The sequence below is a fragment of the Labrus mixtus genome, chromosome 5 (assembly GCF_963584025.1).
Source record: "Labrus mixtus chromosome 5, fLabMix1.1, whole genome shotgun sequence".
NCBI classification, from domain to species: Eukaryota; Metazoa; Chordata; class Actinopteri; order Labriformes; family Labridae; genus Labrus; species Labrus mixtus.
In genome coordinates this window covers 32169153-32176652 of record NC_083616.1, presented here as the reverse complement: position 1 = coordinate 32176652, position 7500 = coordinate 32169153, and the positions used below count along the sequence as shown (strand labels likewise).

At 48.4% G+C, this 7500-nt stretch overlaps 1 protein-coding gene across 2 annotated transcripts in view; it reads left to right on the top strand.

Moving 5' to 3' along the window:
- antxr2a (ANTXR cell adhesion molecule 2a) overlaps positions 1 to 7500 on the top strand; it is an 82216-nt gene that overhangs the window by 49651 nt on the left and 25065 nt on the right. The window lies entirely within an intron of this gene.

Genomic DNA, 7500 nt, shown 5'->3' with positions numbered 1-7500 from the left:
CCAGTCTCTCTCCAGTCTCTCTCTCTCCAGTCTCTCTCCAGTCTCTCTCCAGTCTCTCTCCAGTCTCTCTCCCAGTCTCTCTCTCCAGTCTCTCTCTCCAGTCTCTCTCTCCAGTCTCTCTCCAGTCTCTCTCCAGTCTCTCTCCAGTCTCTCTCTCCAGTCTCTCTCTCCAGTCTCTCTCCAGTCTCTCTCCAGTCTCTCTCTCCAGTCTCTCTCCAGTCTCTCTCTCCAGTCTCTCTCCAGTCTCTCTCTCTCTCTCTCCAGTCTCTCTCTCCAGTCTCTCTCCAGTCTCTCTCCAGTCTCTCTCCAGTCTCTCTCCCGGTCTCTCTCTCCAGTCTCTCTCTCTCTCTCCAGTCTCTCTCTCTCTCTCTCCAGTCTCTCTCCAGTCTCTCTCCAGTCTCTCTCCAGTCTCTCTCCCGGTCTCTCTCTCCAGTCTCTCTCCAGTCTCTCTCCAGTCTTTCTCCAGTCTCTCTCCAGTCTCTCTCCCAGTCTCTCTCTCCAGTCTCTCTCTCCAGTCTCTCTCCAGTCTCTCTCCAGTCTCTCTCTCTCCAGTCTCTCTCTCCAGTCTCTCTCTCCAGTCTCTCTCTCCAGTCTCTCTCCAGTCTCTCTCTCTCCAGTCTCTCTCTCCAGTCTCTCTCTCCAGTCTCTCTCCAGTCTCTCTCCAGTCTCTCTCTCCAGTCTCTCTCTCCAGTCTCTCTCCAGTCTCTCTCTCCAGTCTCTCTCCAGTCTCTCTCTCTCTCTCTCCAGTCTCTCTCTCTCTCTCTCCAGTCTCTCTCCAGTCTCTCTCCAGTCTCTCTCCCAGTCTCTCTCCCGGTCTCTCTCTCCAGTCTCTCTCCAGTCTCTCTCTCTCTCTCTCCAGTCTCTCTCCAGTCTCTCTCTCCAGTCTCTCTCCAGTCTCTCTCTCTCTCTCTCCAGTCTCTCTCTCTCTCTCTCCAGTCTCTCTCCAGTCTCTCTCCAGTCTCTCTCCCAGTCTCTCTCCCGGTCTCTCTCTCCAGTCTCTCTCCAGTCTCTCTCTCTCTCTCTCCAGTCTCTCTCTCTCTCTCTCCAGTCTCTCTCCAGTCTCTCTCCAGTCTCTCTCCAGTCTCTCTCCCGGTCTCTCTCTCCAGTCTCTCTCCAGTCTCTCTCCAGTCTCTCTCCCAGTCTCTCTCTCCAGTCTCTCTCTCCAGTCTCTCTCTCCAGTCTCTCTCTCCAGTCTCTCTCCAGTCTCTCTCTCCAGTCTCTCTCCAGTCTCTCTCCAGTCTCTCTCTCCAGTCTCTCTCCAGTCTCTCTCTCCAGTCTCTCTCCAGTCTCTCTCTCCAGTCTCTCTCCAGTCTCTCTCCAGTCTCTCTCTCCAGTCTCTCTCCAGTCTCTCTCCAGTCTCTCTCTCCAGTCTCTCTCCAGTCTCTCTCTCCAGTCTCTCTCCAGTCTCTCTCTCCAGTCTCTCTCCAGTCTCTCTCTCCAGTCTCTCTCCAGTCTCTCTCCAGTCTCTCTCCAGTCTCTCTCTCTCTCTCTCTCCAGTCTCTCTCCAGTCTCTCTCCAGTCTCTCTCTCCAGTCTCTCTCCAGTCTCTCTCTCCAGTCTCTCTCCAGTCTCTCTCCAGTCTCTCTCTCCAGTCTCTCTCTCCAGTCTCTCTCTCCAGTCTCTCTCCAGTCTCTCTCCAGTCTCTCTCTCCAGTCTCTCTCTCCAGTCTCTCTCCAGTCTCTCTCCAGTCTCTCTCTCCAGTCTCTCTCCAGTCTCTCTCTCCAGTCTCTCTCCAGTCTCTCTCCAGTCTCTCTCTCCAGTCTCTCTTCAGTCTCTCTCTCTCTCTCTCTCCAGTCTCTCTCCAGTCTCTCTCCAGTCTCTCTCTCCAGTCTCTCTCCAGTCTCTCTCTCCAGTCTCTCTCCAGTCTCTCTCCAGTCTCTCTCTCCAGTCTCTCTCTCCAGTCTCTCTCCAGTCTCTCTCCAGTCTCTCTCTCCAGTCTCTCTCCAGTCTCTCTCTCCAGTCTCTCTCCAGTCTCTCTCCAGTCTCTCTCCAGTCTCTCTCCAGTCTCTCTCTCCAGTCTCTCTCCAGTCTCTCTCCAGTCTCTCTCTCCAGTCTCTCTCTCCAGTCTCTCTCCAGTCTCTCTCCAGTCTCTCTCTCCAGTCTCTCTCCAGTCTCTCTCCAGTCTCTCTCTCCAGTCTCTCTCTCCAGTCTCTCTCCAGTCTCTCTCTCCAGTCTCTCTCCAGTCTCTCTCTCCAGTCTCTCTCCAGTCTCTCTCCAGTCTCTCTCTCCAGTCTCTCTCTCCAGTCTCTCTCCAGTCTCTCTCCAGTCTCTCTCTCCAGTCTCTCTCCAGTCTCTCTCCAGTCTCTCTCCAGTCTCTCTCCAGTCTCTCTCTCCAGTCTCTCTCCAGTCTCTCTCCAGTCTCTCTCTCCAGTCTCTCTCTCCAGTCTCTCTCCAGTCTCTCTCCAGTCTCTCTCTCCAGTCTCTCTCCAGTCTCTCTCCAGTCTCTCTCTCCAGTCTCTCTCTCCAGTCTCTCTCCAGTCTCTCTCCAGTCTCTCTCCAGTCTCTCTCTCCAGTCTCTCTCCAGTCTCTCTCTCCAGTCTCTCTCTCCAGTCTCTCTCCAGTCTCTCTCCAGTCTCTCTCCAGTCTCTCTCTCCAGTCTCTCTCTCCAGTCTCTCTCCAGTCTCTCTCCAGTCTCTCTCTCCAGTCTCTCTCTCCAGTCTCTCTCCAGTCTCTCTCCAGTCTCTCTCTCCAGTCTCTCTCCAGTCTCTCTCCAGTCTCTCTCCAGTCTCTCTCTCTCTCTCTCTCTCCAGTCTCTCTCCAGTCTCTCTCTCCAGTCTCTCTCCAGTCTCTCTCTCCAGTCTCTCTCCAGTCTCTCTCTCCAGTCTCTCTCTCCAGTCTCTCTCCAGTCTCTCTCCAGTCTCTCCCCAGTCTCTCTCCAGTCTCTCTCTCTCTCTCTCTCTCTCCAGTCTCTCTCCAGTCTCTCTCTCCAGTCTCTCTCCAGTCTCTCTCCAGTCTCTCTCTCCAGTCTCTCTCCAGTCTCTCTCCAGTCTCTCTCCAGTCTCTCTCTCCAGTCTCTCTCTCCAGTCTTTCTCCAGTCTCTCTCCAGTCTCTCTCTCCAGTCTCTCTCTCCAGTCTCTCTCCAGTCTCTCTCCAGTCTCTCTCTCCAGTTTCTCTCTCCAGTCTCTCTCCAGTCTCTCTCTCCAGTCTCTCTCCAGTCTCTCTCCAGTCTCTCTCTCTCTCTCTCTCTCCAGTCTCTCTCCAGTCTCTCTCTCCAGTCTCTCTCCAGTCTCTCTCCAGTCTCTCTCCCAGTCTCTCTCCAATATGTGTCTGATTCTGAAATATTAAACAGATTTTACCTGGACCATCCAGGAAGACTCCACTCAGTCTCCACCCCTAAATGTCTTGGCCTTGGCCTTGGTCTTGGTCTTGGTCTTGGTCTTGGTCTTGGTCTTGTACTTGGTCTCGGTCTCGGTCTCGGTCTTGTACTTGGTCTCGGTCTCGGTCTCGGTCTTGGTCTTGGTCTTGGTCTTGGTCTTGGTCTTGTACTCGGTCTCGGTCTTGGTCTTGGTCTTGTACTCGGTCTCGGTCTCGGTCTTGGTCTCGGTCTTGGTCTCGGTCTTGGTCTTGGTCTTGGTCTTGTACTTGGTCTTGTACTTGGTCTTGTACTTGGTCTCGGTCTTGGTCTCGGTCTTGGTCTCGGTCTTGGTCTCGGTTAGTGTGTTCTTGACTTGAACTCTTGCTGCCATACTGGTTGTACTGGTGAGTATGTACTGGGCGGACTGGTCGCCCTCCCTCACAGTGACCCGTTTAGATAAGAGCTTGTGTGCACACAGAGTCTCGGTGGCTCCATCCAGCACGCCGTTTACTCAGCGCGTTGATCTCTGGATGTAAAGCGCAGTAAACATTCTCCGGGTATTGTTAGAGAAAACAGATGCACACACACTCATCCTTTCACGCTTCCTGTTTGTTGCTTTCATGTCGTCGCATTACAACGCCACGCTGAATATGGCGAGAACATCTTTCCCCCGAGCTAATAAAAAGCCGTCAAACTGCATCGTTTGGTGTTACAGCGTGACACATCGTGTAAGGCTCCGACGGGCGCCGACAGGCCCACGTTCTGTTCTCTGCTCAGGAAGAAGTTTGTATCTGAACGTCTGATAAAACAATATGTGCTCATGATGTAACCGTCATCAGTCGCTGAAACAAACACGCTCAGAGCCTCCAACAGGAAGTAAACAAGCTGGCAGCTCGAGATCAGAGAGCATGAGATCTCCTCGTTAACACAGCTAATTGGAATTAAAGCGCAGCGTCACGAGCGATGAAGCATCAGGAGGAGAGACGAGGAGTCAGCGGGACGCGCCTCCTAAAAATCTAAATGAACAATCAGACGTTTGTCATGCCTGACCTTTCACACCGACCAATAACCAGAGAGAGAGAGAGAGAGAGAGAGAGAGAGAGAGAGAGAGAGAGGGGGAACGTCCTGCAGCCTCTCTGATCTCATTCCAACACAACAAACCTCCACTGAACAGCTGTGATTAAAGACGTGACCTTTGACCTCCATGTACGTTTAAACAATCCATCCTGGTGTTTTTCTAAATGAACACAGAAAAATAATAAAAAATACAAAATAGACACATTTCATTTCATTTCATTTAAACCTTTTATTTAATCTTGAAAATCATCGAGGGCTCCAAATCACAACAAACAAAATAAAACAACAAAGACGGGTCAGGATGATTCTCAGTGAAAACAATCACACACTTAAACACTTTGAGATCAATGTCTTCATTTGTCCAGGAGAAATAAGAGTGTTGATCTTGATAAAGCAGATTTTTATGTGTGGAGTAAACGTTCAGCGTGTTCAGGAATGTGTTGTTTATTATGGGATGGATCTGCTGCTCTACGAGAGTCCGTCTCCGTTAACACCTGAAAACACACGAGGAGCGCCTCGAGGAAAAGCTCGCCGAGAGAGCAGCAGAAAGTGTCCCTGCTGTGTGAACGTTTCAAACATTCTGTCCGCTCTGCATTTATTTGATTTTTTTTATTTTGTCTCCGTCGCTGCTTCTCAAGGTTTTTTAAATATTCAAGCACATTAAAAAAAAAAAAAAAAAGCTGTCACTTTTGTCTCGCTCGTCCTGAGATGAAACATTTCCTCCGTCTGTTTTTCTCGCTTTCTTTGTTTTTAAATCTTTTTGATGAATCAGAATAATCTAAAAAATAAAACTCTGCAGCTGCGTGGAGGACTTTTGAGTTTTCAGGATTCACAGCTGATGCTCGGCCAAAAGGTCGACTTATTTCTCCTTCTTCTTACAGACGATGGAAACTCAAAAACCAGCCGCTACAGAAGCCCGAAAGGGAAAAAAACATCTGTTCAGTTTATTTAAGAGAAAACACACAAAACGCCCCCCCTCCCTTAAAAAAGAATAGATTTATAAACCTGAAAACAGAAACTCCTCCAGAGATCAAAATGAAACCTTTACAATAAAAAAGAAGTGGAGTGAGCCCGTGCAGGAATAAGAATAAAAAACATTTTATATTTAAATCACAGATTGAAATTCGACCCGAGGAGAGGGAGAGCAGCTCTCTGTTTGAGTTTATGCACATCTTCATTTTTTCACCTCCAGGTAAAGAGACCATTTCTTTTTTTTTCACAACAAATTGTGACAAATTAAAAACAAACATTTTTTAAATTATTGCTGTGATGCAACATATCTTTAACAGGTGATACATAAAAACCCAATCTCTAGACGTATACATATATAAAACTTCTAAGTGCCACATTGTTGTTACAGTTAAATCAAATGTTTGTGTATCAGGACTTCTCCATGTTTTCAGTTTTAATCTTGTAAACGTTTACAGCGAGCAGATCTCCTCTAATCTCGTCAGGCCGAGACATATTTTATTTTTCTTGAATAATGTTGATTGCAGGTTATTCTTTGTTGCAGCCTTGAGCTCTCATCATAAAGGATATATTCAGCGGCGGGCGGGCAGCGGTGTCAGTATCTTGCAGTATTGTGGCGGTGACGGTGGCGGTGGAGGCGGTCGGCTGTGCAGCGAGCCCTGGGCCTCATTAGTCCTATCAGTGGACGGCCTTGTTAGCCCTAACAAGTAGCCAGCTGACAGCTCCATTCAGCAGCCCCCCCCCCCCTCCACACACACACACACACACACACACACACACACACACACACACACACACACACACACACACACACACACACACACACACACACACACACACACACACACACGCAGGAGAAGTGACAGCTTTAACTGCGGTGGGGAGAGCGTCGCGATTTATGAGGCGCTCTCTTAACCAGATTAGTTCTTTTTACATTAACCGAGGAAAAGTAGGGCAGATGTCCGTGTGACTGGTTGTAAATTTGATAATGACCGCCATGTTAATCCCCCCAACCCCCACCGCTACCTCGACCCCCCCCACTCCTCACCCAGAACCCCCCTGCTCCCCACCACCCACCCTGCACCCTGCACGGCAAGACCAGACTGAGACCTGGCTGCTAACAGGATTACCACCCTGTGTGTGTGTGTGTGTGTGTGTGTGTGTGTGTGTGTGTGTGTGTGTGTGTGTGTGTGTGTGTGTGTGTGTGTGTGTGTGTGTGTGTGTGTGTGTGTGTGTGTGTGTGTGTGTGTGTGTGTGTGTGTGTGTGTGTGTGTGTGTGTGTGTGTGTGTGTGTGTGTGTGTGTGTGTGTGTGTGAAGCTAATTGTGGTTGGTGGGCGGCTGGTCGGAGGAGAAAAGTGAAAAGTAAGCTAATGTGAGAAACGAGAGACGTCGGGACTCGATCGTCTCTCCGGCCTGTGAGGATTTTAAATTTTCCTTTTTTTCTTTTTTTTTACAAACATTTTAAAAAACATTTAAATTTATATAAATTAAATATTTATAAACTATAATTATTAAGTGATAAGAGCAGCTTTTTGAAATGCTCATTCATGCTCATGTAGAGGAGCAGGATTTACGTTTACACTCTGCAGAGAGAAATCAGTTTATCATCATTGAGAGGAAATCAAAGATCCTATATTCAGATTTTAAATTTTGTGTTTTCTGTTCTATTTAAAACAGAATAATCTGAGATGTTCTGATTGGTCTGCACCTTTTTAAACAATTTTATTTTGTCTTCCTCACTCTTAAAGAATATTTGAGTTTGGGACAAAAGGAGTCGTCGATGGATGATGAAACAGTGAACAGATTGATAGTTTCAGGTGTTTTGATTCTCTGATTGGAGGTTTTTAAACACTCTGAAGTGTTTTTGTGTTTCAGTGAACAACATGAAAACAGTGTGTGTGTGTGTGTGTGTGTGTGTGTGTGTGTGTGTGTGGTTGAGTGTGTGACTGAAGGCTGTGATCTGCTCGTGGAGACGCTCTGATCTCGTCTCTTTTGGATTAGCTTGTTTTTCTCCTCGTCTTTAAATCCACTCACAGCGCGGCGAGATAAACTGTTGGAGAGTGATCCACGTGTTTTTGTACTCTGAGGTTTGTTTTTGGGGACCTCTCTCTCTCTGTCTCTCTCTCTCTCTCTCTCTCTCTCTCTCTCTGTCTCTCTCT